Source organism: Bombus vancouverensis, chromosome 9 (genome assembly GCF_051014615.1).
Source record: "Bombus vancouverensis nearcticus chromosome 9, iyBomVanc1_principal, whole genome shotgun sequence".
NCBI lineage: Eukaryota > Metazoa > Arthropoda > Insecta > Hymenoptera > Apidae > Bombus > Bombus vancouverensis.
The window spans coordinates 11,443,318-11,456,833 of NC_134919.1; the positions used below are offsets into that span (position 1 = coordinate 11,443,318).

The window sequence follows — 13,516 nt, forward strand, 5'->3', positions numbered from 1 at the left end:
ATTTTCTCTTTGCGACAGTGAAACGATATAATTATTTTCTTATCTCCCGACCATGGAATAGAAAATTTATAATGCTATTTTGAATTTTATACAATTCGTACTGTATCGATTACAAAATAATTTTACTTTCGATCTCATTATACACGCGTCTACACAATCTCGATCCTTTTTTCGATTTTCAAGTTTGTACGCGACGAACACGGCAGAGATAATTCTTAACGAATCCATAAGATGATTGCAAAGCCATCGATCGAACAAACGATTTAAAAGTTGCCAATATCTTTACATCGCTCCAACGCAATGTCCTGCGTGGAAAGAAAACGGAATATTCATCGGCAAATATTACACAACGTCCACCGAATCTCACAATAAAAACTCGCATAATCACGAAAATACGCACTTCCCCTTGGCATAATCCCAACCACACGATAACATCTATCGCAACACGCGTTTCCTCTATTTTAGAACTGAGCCACCTTTACGAAACTCCATTTCCCCTTCCGCCAATCCGCGATCGCTCCTCTTCATCTTTGCCGTTTCGTTTCCGTGCGCAGGCAACGCGATCGCGATTCCAACGAGACATCGATTCGAGATGTCGAAAGTGCGCGTTTCCGTGTCGAAACGGGACGACACGGATCGGTTGGCCGTTTCACGCGGCATTTTTCGCGACGTCGAATCCTCGCGAGGTTGAACTTGACTCGAAGCGACTGGCAACTGGGAACAGGGAAAGGAGGAAAGCCGAGGAGCCAATTCGTGACCGGCGATCGACGATTATCGCGCCGTAAAAAATGTCAGATCCGTCTACGTGCGTGTACGAACGTTGATTTCACTGAATCAAGACATTTTTTCAGTCTCAGTGGCACGTATCACTGGCGAGAGGTTTCGTTTGGAAAGATCGATGACAGGCTGATTCATGATTGACGGTCGAGATTCGAAAGTGTTGCGAACTGGCTGCGGATGTTCATGTATTTACATTATTCGCGTGTTTTACATATGTTGCATTTACGTAGGAAATTTAACCCATTAACGCGTTGAATAGCATGTTGGTCGTTAGTCGCCTTAACGCATGTTCTTAATTGATTAAAACGAGATAAAAATTTCCTGGACCAAAAGATTCTCAGCAGCGTGAACGGCTTGGATAACGTCGTTAAATAAAGTGCGCGGATATAGCGTAACATTTTGTAAAAGTTAAATGTTATAGTAACATATTTCCATGTATTGCTGCACCCAAGGAAAGATATATAAAATTTCTTCTCAAACTTTAGTTTATTAAACGTAAGTATCGATGTATGTGACGTAATATAATTAGTATTATTCTATTATCGTCTCTATTCCTGAAACAGAAGAAGAAGTATCGAGGACAAAGTAACGAAAGGGTCGGTTGAAAATTCTTGTTGAGCCTGGAAATCACCGATCGTTGCAAAGAACGAAATCTGATGGATCGTAGTTTCGGTTTTTGCAAAATCATCACCTCGTGTTTCCTTAGAAATGATCGATCGAACGGTTTCCCTCTTCCTTCGACTTCTCACGCGGAAGAAAGGGGATTTGTTGCGAAAATTGGGACAATCGATCAGAATCACGCAACCGATGTTTTGCACTGCCTCACCAGGTGATTATGGCAGGGAATAATCGACGACTCGATCGTTGAAGAAACATGTTCGTGCGATAGGCGCGTAAATTCGGCGATGTTCGACGCGAGATCGACGTGAAAGCTACGTTTCTTTTGGATTATTCTCTTACTTCAAGAGCGGAGAGATTAAGTGCGACTAGATAAACCGATTATCCGCAGGAGAAACGAGCAGCGAATCCTTTGGGCTTCGACCTCAATTAACTGGCTTTAAAGTGTGTTGCATTATAATTCTTTGAATGAGTTGCTTTCTTATGAGTTGCAAACTTCTTGTTAAATGTTACGATCGACAATCCAATAATTACTTCAACAAGGTCAATTATCGATCGACGGACAATCTTTCAGGTGTTTCGCGGACAATCTCAAAGCTCCAGAGCAAACAGGGTATTATAAACGATCGTGATAAACGATGTATAGTTTGTACAAGATCTTTCAAAGAATGGCAAACTTAAAGAATACTTTACATGCACATATAAATTACCCCGTGTGACGTACATGATCAAGAAACTAATTTCGTATGCAAAGATGAATTAGGTAGAAAGGTTCTTGCAACGAACTTCGTTCTCGACGATACAAATTTTGAAATTCATCCCTTGTACCTACAAGTTGATTAAGCTTCCATGCGAAAACTTTTAAATTGGAAAGGATTTGTTGTTCGTAGCTGACTTTCGGAGATTCCAAAAATTCTTCGTGCCTTTGTCATAATCCTCGAGCAAATATTTTTTGTTTCGTTAGTAGAATATTTTTCAACCCGGTTGCTTTCAGGCTGCAGAAAGTCTGAATTCTAATTAAAGGTTGAAGGACTCTTGGCGAAACTTTAGGGTCCAGTCAAATATTTGTATTGCAATACGCGGGTTAGACCAGCTGAATTTTGCATTTAATAAACGTTGCATTCCTTACGAAAATTTCAGAGTCGAGCGTATAAACGTCTGTATGATAATGTTAAATTATGTGACTAATAAGTCAGTCTACTTTTCTCTATAGCTTATTTTCTTTAAGATAGCTTGTTCAAGATAGTATCACGATTCTATCAACTATTTTTGCTAAGTTGAGTGTAAAAACACGTTGTATGTAATTTATTACTTGGACTTGAAACTCGAGAAATTTTACGAAAATTACCTCGTTAAAGAAATTATCCTATTTTACATCTGTAGTTTATCGACAATAGCATTTTATCAAATACTCGACGATAGTATTAACGATAGTAAAATGTGTTTGTGTAAATAAAGAGAAGCGTTTTGCACTTGAGGAAGTGAAACGCGATGTAAGGTTCAGCTTTAAGGCTTGTTCTTGTCTCTAACCTGAAACTAACGGTGATACTCTGAAACTAAACAGAATATATTGTACAATATACAATAATGCGTTTCCTCCTGTATAATATTCTTGCATCAGAAAACCATTAAAATTATAAAACAACTGATAGTCAGTCGTTTGCAATTGCCAGCGAAAGCTTCCGGCCACAGTTGAAATTCCAGTTTAATTTAAATTATACGCTAATTAATTATCGCAAAAATCTTGCCAATATACTTATATAATAGGTATTTGCTTTCAAAAACCTGTTATATCAACAACATAGAATTTTTATACCGTAACCGGGAACTCCTGATAGTTATAGCACATTCTTCAAATCTATTTTCAAATTTAATTATTTATGAAAACAATAACTAATTCTGATTATATGACAATATAAATAAGGCCGTGGCCTTTGGTTTTTATACAGACTACGACAATAGTTCATTGAACCAACAACAAGTAATATACCATCGATCATGTTCTATTTTTTCTTGCCAATGGATACAATTTCCAACATATTTTCACTAACAAAGACGACGATCTAATTCTGCATAAAAATTTGTTGTTAGAAATGACAAATATAAATATAAGAAATTATAAACAAATTATAAATATAAATATTAACAAATATAAAAAGAGCAATATACGTGTGCCCTGTATATCATTTTTACCACTTTACTGTCTGTCAGGAATGCGAACGATCTCGCGACACAATCATTTCCATTCTTTCCAACAAGAAAATTTGCAAAATCTGTGCCTAAGTAGCAACTAAGTTGCTGTTAAAAGGGATTCAAATATAGTATACAAATAACCAAGAAATCGCATACGATATCAAACACCTGCTCTCGCTTCGAATCTCTAAAAGCGTTAAACGTCGAAAGTGCATGGTCGAGTGATAAATGATGAAAGTGTCAAAACGAGCAGAAATGCGTTTTTTGTTTCTATTAGAAATCTTCACTTCCGACATTTAAAGTACATCGTTCGCCGTTACAACTCGTCGATTATAAGCCAGACTCGTTTCTTAAAATGAGGAAAGAACGACAGATAGAAGAACAAAGTGTGGGATAGAATAAATGAGATATTCATCGGCAGCATATAAACGGAGTAGTCATTCAACTGTTTAGAAGCGTGGACGACTTTAGCGAAACGCGTGGTGAACTACTTCTTCGCTACGCGGCCGTACATTCGCATTCCAAACTTTCTTAAGCAATTATGTCATAACTCGTGCCCCCCTTTTTCCCATTTCCCATATGCCGGTCGCTCGTCTACGACATCCTCCACTTCCTCTTTCTTCAGCGTTGCGTTCGTCCTTCTCGCTCTACACGCAGCAAAACTTACCGCGAATCTTGTAAGTTCGCGGCCACAGTCCTCGATGCACACGATCGATTCACGAAACCAATTCGCGGTATACTCTGTGCTCTGGCTGTTACCGTATACCGGGTGTTTTTTGAAAGTTTCGCTTATTCCAATCGGCCAAATTTCGATGCAGTACATTCAGTTGGAATAAAAGTATAAACGCGAGGAATTTAAGAGTAAGGTTTTTTTACTAATAAATACGTTAAAACGTTGAAAATAATCTCTGCTTGTCACGTGCGAGTGTTGTGTGTGACTCGCCTGAATAAGATCGCTGGCATTCTATCTATTGTCAATCGACATTTCTAAGTTGATCGTGCTCACCGTGTATAGAAGCATTCTATCGTTTATACGTAACGTTCAGAACATGCTCCAACCTGCATAGTTTACGATGTTCACCTTGTAGATTTTAGGTAGTTGCTGTCTATTGACGACGTCTTGGATTGCAAGTTGCAACAAGCTGAATTCTACGTGTAAATGAGAGGACGGGTTAGTAGAATAGACACGAAGCGATCGAAAGAAGACGATCAAGTTGGATTTGTCGATCGATGTGATTTTAACAATAGTGCGCTGTCGGTTTTATCGAGGAAAGCCACGCCTCGCAAGAGTCACAGGTACGACAAGCAGAGATTGTTTTATTCGAAAATTCACTAGAAAGTAGAAAAATAGATGTTTAAATTCGAAGAATTTTTAAACAAGGTTTTATACGTGAACGCACTGAAAAGTTGAAAATAATCTCTGCTTTTTTTGTATTATATCAATTGATCTGGGTCTTATCTGATACGCGATGCTCTTTGATCGTCGCTTTGCTATTTTAATAAGATTCCGAATTTAATATCGCATTTGTACTATGAAAATGTTAGTTTTTTTAAGATAAAATGTGAAATTTGATGAAACAAAGTATTGGATTGTCGGAAAAGTGTTTTTCTTTTACATACACGTCTTTTACGATAACGCATCTTTATACAAACATGAAACCTAATCTGTCGAACGTTGTGATCTTCTATCTTAATAGAACAAAATAGATCGTACGTAATTCGATAAAATAATATAAAATGGAAAATGTTGTGCATCCACTATTTCCTTATAAAACGAAAGAAACTTTTCGAACGACCTAATACGTCACCTTGTCACTAGCTTGAAAATGATTACGCAGATGCGTACACGCATAAAACACAGTCACACGCGAAAAAAGGCTCGTAACGAACAGAAGTAAGTGTTAATTTCAGCTAATTCAAATTATTGTCATTTAAGGTGAGTCTAAGTGGAAAGTTTGAAGAAAATCGGGCGAGCGAGTGTGCGATAAAAGTTGCTCGCAATACTTGACGGCTTCAAACGTATCAAATTTAGTAAAACCTGGTAAAAATATTAGACGAGCGGAAAATAGATGTTCTTGCAACGAAGTAGGTTATTTATTTATTGTCTAATAACGCGATGCATTAGCAAAATTCGCTCGTGGACTGTGACGCGAACTGAACTGTTCGTTGTTCGCTTACGAATTACAGATCGTTGAACTTTTCACTATTTTCTATATTCCTTCGAGAAACTTCTGTTTGTTGGAAAATTTTTTACGTGAACCACATTTTTAGTAAAATATAATTCTATTTTTTAGAAAAATAGAGCAACTTTCACTTAATTTTTAAGAACAAGTAATCGGTAAGCAAATAGGGACAAAGAACTTTTTACTTAATCTGTGTAGTCAATTGAGAAGAAAATCCGTAACGCGGTGCTCTGATTCATTGAATAACTGTTTCTACATACCGGGTGTTACAGAAACTTGATTTGAGAGAAAATATAAGACAATTGGGATCTTTAAAATGTATCGATAAAAGGAATGTTTCAAAAAATTGTTATTGCCTTGTTATTAACACGGTTCATCACACGATATGTTTCGTAAGTGTCGTATATTTTGTAGTAGGTTTAACAAACTGATCAATCAATGTTGTTAGTTACAATGAAATTGTAACTAACAGAATACATTTTTATTTTCTACTTTCAACAAACAAATTTTCATATACTTTTCCTAATTTTTTCCCAAATAATCTAAAAGAAGAAACTATATTTTTTCTGGTTTCTTTTATATGGAAATAATTTAAAATACTCTAATTTTTAATTATTCACAGAAGATCAGTGATATACATATAATCTGTACGTTTTATCATACACATACTTTTTCTTTCCGAATAAATCGAATTGCATAAGTGGCTGAAATTTGACTCCATTAGACACTAAAAATGTCAAATATCAAAGCAGTTATTCTACCAATTATCGAAGCAGACGGTTAAATATCTAGAACGCGCATAATTAATTTTCATCGAATCGTTTGATATTCGAGGTAGCACGCAGAATATCACCGAACGAAATGGAATAGCGTGCAACGGATAGTGAATCTCACTGAATGCAAGTATGTGGGACGATTTTTATTGACGTGTACAATGCTCGATCAAGAAAGTATTCGGCGATTATGTGTGCTAAGTTTTACTCCTCCAGATGGAAAGTTTACTTGGCACAAATTTAATTTCGACGTGGATATCGAACGCGTAACTTGGACAGCCGAATACGATTAGCTTTTGTTCCAATTGAACATTTTATCGAGCTTATAGCAGAAATTAAATATTTTACAGATAATTTTCAAAATACAATAAACAAGTTTCTGCTAACGTCGAAGAGAAGTTTAACAAAAATTTGTTCTGCTGTACATTTTTGATAAAATAATATACCGCATGTTTTATATGCGAAAAGTACATGTACCGTACCTTTCTTTCGCATCATTTTTTTACGCAGTTACTGGCATTTACAAATTTTTATTCCAAATTTATTCACATTGCGATGAACATATTGCGATCAAGCGTACAAATGAAAATGAAGTATTTCAAAATGAGGAAGGTGAATTTGAACTCTTGCAGACCACTTACTAAATTAGCTAATTTAATTCAACTCTTGCAGGTTACCTACTAAATTAGGTAACTTAACCTAAAGTCTGATAACTTACATAAATTAACCTGAGCTCTCGTAGCACGAATTGAAGGTTATTCTAATATTGTGACAAGTTGAGATATTATAATTGGACGAAATCTGTACTACTCTCGCAAATTGCGTAATAATTTAATCAAATATTCACTGTGTTTTATCGTGTGTATTAGGTTGTCCGAAATGTTTCTTTCGTTTTATAAGGAAATAATAGACGCACAATGTTTTTTGTTTTATATTAGTTTATTGAATTATGCACGAATATAATAATAGAAATAGAACGAAATGAATCACACCTAATTCAATAAAATAATATAAAATAGAAATTGTTGTTCATCTATTATCACCTTATGGAACGAAATAAACTTTACGGACAACCTAATATATGATTTTTAATTATTTCTCTACGAAGCCGCGGTACAAAAAATATTTCAAAGAAGTTCTAATTATTGTTCTTAACATTTCCTCTGTTCGCTATATTATACGACGTATTCCAGCATATAACGTGAAACTCTAGGAAATTTATTTATGAGAAGTCAGAATTCCGACCTTCATACTCCAACAAAAAGATATTTCAGAGGCGAAGCTACATGATTACCACCTCACCGTATCACATGTTTATCCAGCGTGCAACTTTCGTTTTTCCAGCGAACGAGTACATCGTTGGCCACAACAATTTCATCGTAATTAACTGCGGAATAACAGATTTTCCTAACGAAGAAAATTTCATCCTTATCTGTATATGTCGATATGAATCGTATCAATCTATAACAAATCTATAACAGATTTATCGGTGCCGCGTGAATCGGACAATGCGGATAATATACATAATCAAGGTATAATTAAAAAGCTATAATTAAAACGTATAAGGTTCCTTAATGACTCTTTTTAATAAGTAGGTCGATTGTTATCCGTGCGCAAAAAGGCGGATTGAGCAACGAAGAAAAAGAAGAGACAAAAAAAAGGGAACATGGGAGAGATACGCCAGAGAGAAAAATTACGTTAATTATGTGTACTCGAAGAGTCCATTGCTGGCAAATTAATTAAGTAATTTTTGTTTAACACTTTGGTTGCTTTTTATCTAACGTGGATCACCGGTAATTCACGTACAAATATCAAAGACAGCACTCTAACAATGAGGCTTTTTCTCCCATAAAGAAAATTAGACTACGTTTACCTTTCTAAGAAATTAACTTGTCTTCGTTAAGCTTTCATTCGAAGACTGTAAAAAAGGATTAAATTATCCCTACGTCTTTGAGGAAGATCGAAAACAATTTGCATTTGCCAATATCCTCGGTGATCGTTCGTTATCGTTATATCGTTATAAAATATCGTACGTGATCGAAAACAACTTAACTACAATGAATTCACAGCTTTCAGGACTAAACGTATATTCACATTTGCAATGATTACAAGCAATTTAATTCAACCACAATGCCAATGCTCAAATTATTCCATTTTAAGAACGTAAATTTCCAATTGCAGGCCTAAAGAAATAATATAGAAAAATCGTATCGTATTCACGTTGCAAACACTTCAAAGGACACTTAATTAAAACAGATTCACCATGTCCAAAGTATTCAATCCAACAGATTCGAAAGATTAATGCCCTCTTCCGTCTCCAACAACATTATTGAAAAAAGATTACATCATACTTATCTACTAACTAATCCAACTAAAGTTAATTTCCATTTATTAATTTCCTCCGTGATCATTCACAACCGTTACGCATGGTCAGACTCAATGCACGATGGTATTTTCGTAATAGGAGCCGTAATAGTCGACCGCTCTTTCCCGTCCAACTGCTAATTATGTCAGCCCGTTCGCTGCCTCTCGGCATCCAGTAAAACAGGAAGAGAGGTTGCGATGGAAAGATGGCAAAAACGCGAACCAGTTCGATCGGAAATTCGTTTCTTTCGCGACTGTCGAACGGAACACGTCGCTGGGAACAAGAAATGCCAGCGAAGAATTATTTTCCATGGGCGTGTATCAATTAAAGAATGCAAGATGATTTAAATGATGCATTTAATTCATTAGGTCGGGAATTTTCACCGCGCGTCTTTTTATGGCAACGTTAACTCGTTAACTGGGTCGCCTTTTAACGAGAAACTTCTTTTGTCGCGGAATGAAAAATTAGTTAACGCGAATATATTTAAAATTTCGTCGCTTTGAGTAGTTTCAACCGGGAGCATTGTACAACGTTCGTTTGTAATTTCTCCGCACGTGGAATTAGAAACGAACGAGATGAATTAAGAAACGCGATTTAGCCGCGGTCGGTCACTTTTAATTCTCGCGAAACGAAGTACCATACAATTTTATGCGCAGTTCCTTTAATTGTAGAAATTAATGAATATGTAATGGTAGAAGTGAGGTAGAAAACGAATAAATATGAATCGGTGTTATGTGGTCGAGTATTACACTGTTACTAATAATTACTAGACTGCGAATGATTATCACAAATTTATGACAAATTGAAATGCGCAGCAACGTAAAGGATATGCATAAAATGAAAAAGTATAGAGAATGTGTGAGGTAAGTTACTATAATCGTTATTATTGTGTGTATGTAATTATAATTAGAGACTGGATTAAGGGCGTTTCGTAATAATTAATCCCTCCGTTGTTCGAGCTTTATCATTTGACGAGCTTTATCATTATCACTTAGTTGCCAAGCCAATATTTCATAAATGTAGAACTGCTGAATAAAGTAAGTAGTTCCGTGTCAGCGTTAGGATAATTTAAGATCAATTCGTATGAAGAAATGATTCATTTTTATAGATTTCATCATTGATGATCAATTCACTATTTGCTACGGAATTCAACATTTACGATTAATTGAATGAGAATGTTTAATGTTTATAGAATTCAAGAGAGGCAATTAACTGATTAATTGACTAAAAATGATGATTTGTAGGAAATCCAAGGCTGATATTTTTTTCTCTTAACTTTCACAAAATAATGATTCAAGAGATATATTACAATAGAAAGTGCTGTAAAAACACGATTATTAACAATAAATTATTTATAGTAAACAGAGTAAGAAATATATAATAATATTTAGAATAATCCTAATCGTCTAATAATTACTTTTCTATTATATGAAATGCACAAGAGACGAAATGTATTTTGACGAAATAAGGCACTGGTTTGACATCGTGAAAATATTGAATTGTGTAACAAAGTAAACAAAAAGTGGAACTACGTATATATGTGTTACAGCCCTAGTCTTATCTCGAGCGCGGTAAAATTCAATACAGAGAGCAATACAATACAATACAATACAATAAAATTCAATACAATACAAAGTGTTAGAACAAGATCACCACCTTCACCCTTGAGTGTCGGAAGATGTCTCTGACACGTGATTGTACACTTTGGCATAGGAAACTCATGACACGCTGGAGACGTTATTTAACGCCAAGAGCTGAGGTAACTTTCTTTACCAGTAAAACCTATATCAACTTTAAAATTACGCGAATTATTCTATTTCGATCGTAATGTATTATCATATGGAGGCTGGGATGAAATTAAACATGGAATCTAAGTGAAATTAAAATGTAACTATAAGATAGTAATAATTAGAATCAAAGAAATATAAAGATAGTAATCTTTTTCGACTATGATGTATACATGAAAATGCATTATATTCACATTATATTATATCGGGTATTATTTGCATAAATTATATTTCTGTGAATAATACGAAGCCGAGTAGAAGAGAAAAATGTCGATTATTTAGTGCTGTCTAGTCCGCGATTAGCCATGTTCGAGTATACTTCTGACTTTAAATTTTCAAACTCGATTTTCTCATAAACTAAGCCTCAAATAAACAAATTTTATTCCATATCTTTTTCCTATTTTTCATAAAGAATCACCTGGTGCTCGCCCTGCATATTCGATGTTAGATAACTCTAGTCATCCTCTACCGACGAAAGGAATTTTTTTTTTATTAATTCCTTACGAGATTTAAACAATTTACACGTTATTGTTTGTACTTAACTGTGAGAATTTAACAATATTTGAGCCACACGATCACATGGTATACCGAGAAAAGAACGTTTAAAGAAATAGGAATTTCATAATGTACGTGTATGATCTTTATCGCCGAGTGTTTGTCCGAGGACTTAGTGGAGTAAAAAAAGGGAAGAATGAAAACAAATTGTGAGTCCATGGCCATAATGATAAGCACGTCAGCAATGAATGCGCCAACAGACAACCGCTGACAGGCCACTGCACAAGAACGGAAGCCCTCGGCGGCGTCTTATCGACGCAAGAAGCGTACCTGACCCTCGTCACGCCGATGCCACGCGACAAATCGACGAAACGGTCCCTCCAGCCTCAAAACACAACAATCATCCAACTTTCCATGACAGCTGGAAAGCCCGTGCCGGCGATTCGAAGCGGCACGAGGTCTCCGTTTTCGTGGCAAGTAATAGTGAAGTCGATTCACGGAATAAGAAGGGTCAGCCGAAGCCTACTTTCTTCCTCTTTCTCGTCCCGAAGAGGGGAACGTCGAACGTTCAGCAGAGGCTGGCCCGTCGTAAGTCAGTTCGCGCCAGTCTGACGGACCCTCTCGACGAATCCCGATGGGCCTTCGTCGATCCTTCAACACGAGTCGCGTTTCCACGAAAATTTCACGCTCAACTTGACGAGTTCGAAGAAATATCGAAGCCCTGATCGACCAATGTTTTAAGTTTTCTTCAGTTTCTTTCAAGTTCTCTTTCATTTTCTTCGGTTTCCCGCTCTTTCTCCTTTGGATATTAAACACGGTGAAAAATTGTCGCGATCTTTTCTTGCTGAAACCGAGACCCTTGTGTGTTGACAAGAGGAAAGTCTGATCAGTTCGCCGGAAGTGGACCTCGAGTAAGCTTCCAACGGAGTAAGTATCCTTTGCGTCGAACGTTTCATCGAATTCAGGATAAGGTTTCGTGTATGGAGGATTAATCGTGCAGGGAAGTGAAACTCTATTTTCAGGGAAAGTTTCGACCAATTAATCTAATGGGAAACGTTAAGGTGAAAATTTTGGGTTTAGGGATGGGAGTGGAGGAAGTTCGAGATCGATGATTCGAGGAACTCGGTTGATTTGGATTTTACAATTGGTTGGTCCAGTCTTTGGTAATTAATTCGTTGGTGAAGTTGACGAAGTTTTAATTGTATTATTAAAATCAAATTTAGAAGTGTTTAAAGGGGATGTCTTGAAATAATTCGAACGGATATGAGGCAAGGTGTAGTTTGGAACAGTGATTTTAATTTGCAATCATTTCAATTTGCTTGTTATATTCCAATACACAGTTTTACGAAACACAACTAGATAAATAGAAATTAGTTTCGTATCTTTTTCTTTCACATTTTCAACTTCATAGAATAAAGACGTGGAATATTATCGTTTTTACTTATCCGTTAATTTCGTTTCTTCCAATGACTTTTACGTAATTAGAGGCACGAATCGCGTAAAGTAAATCCTTGCTGGAATATCAAATTCACGAACGAATCACCAGTGCAATAAACTCTGAACTACCTGTGCAGCGTGAGCTAAATACTGAATGAACCAAATTGAAACATCATACCCGCTGTTAAATATCGCATGGCGCTCGTAAATATGGCCAAGTTCTTCCATATTCCAATATCCGTGTCCGTGTGATAATTTGCGCGCCCAAGTGGCTGAGAAATTTCGGCTGGCGGAAAATTCAATTAAACGAGGAATTTTAGATTTCGCCGGAGTAAACAGAGTGTCCACGAATGGATGAAATTCCCATTTCTTTATTCAGCTTCTCGGTTATCGCTGGATTAATAATATCCTTGACTTTTTTAATTAATTATTTACAATCTCATTGGTCACTATAGCAAGTTATTGGTAACTCAGTTGAATGACGAGCTGAGTTTTATAATTAAATTATATATTGTTAATAGCATTATACGTTCACCAACAGGCTGCTACTCGTTATTATTGTATTTTACGAACATAATGAACATAATTTGGAGATTTTATATATTTCTACGTACTCTATGCATTGTGCTCATTTTTTGAGAAATTTCTCATAAACACGTAAAAATCTGCAATATATGTTTACGCTGATTATAACTTCTGACAATCATAATTCAGTATTATTTTAACAATTTATTGGCATAAATCAGCTCCGATTAAAACGTGCTTCTTAATTTTATGAACCACGAAAAACGAACCGTAGAAATTTAGAAATTTTCTACAAGTAGAAGAAGAAAACTATTTAAATTAGCGCGTTAAAACCATCAACGATCTATTATATTATAATGC

General features: G+C 35.8%; 1 protein-coding gene and 1 long non-coding RNA gene across 2 annotated transcripts in view; both read left to right on the forward strand.

Moving 5' to 3' along the window:
- The first annotated feature begins 4,228 nt into the window (after positions 1-4,228).
- On the forward strand, positions 4,229-9,858 carry LOC143303172 (uncharacterized). Its single transcript, XR_013059229.1, has 3 exons — positions 4,229-4,452; positions 7,892-8,079; positions 8,143-9,858. It is a non-coding gene; the product is annotated as an uncharacterized LOC143303172 (long non-coding RNA).
- A 1,934-nt stretch (positions 9,859-11,792) lies between these two features.
- LOC117163693 (uncharacterized) overlaps positions 11,793-13,516 on the forward strand; it is a 50,911-nt gene continuing 49,187 nt past the window's right edge. The window contains exon 1 of the mRNA XM_033346222.2: positions 11,793-12,121. The gene's annotated coding sequence lies outside the window, so the exon portion shown is untranslated. The remainder of the gene's footprint in view (positions 12,122-13,516) is intronic.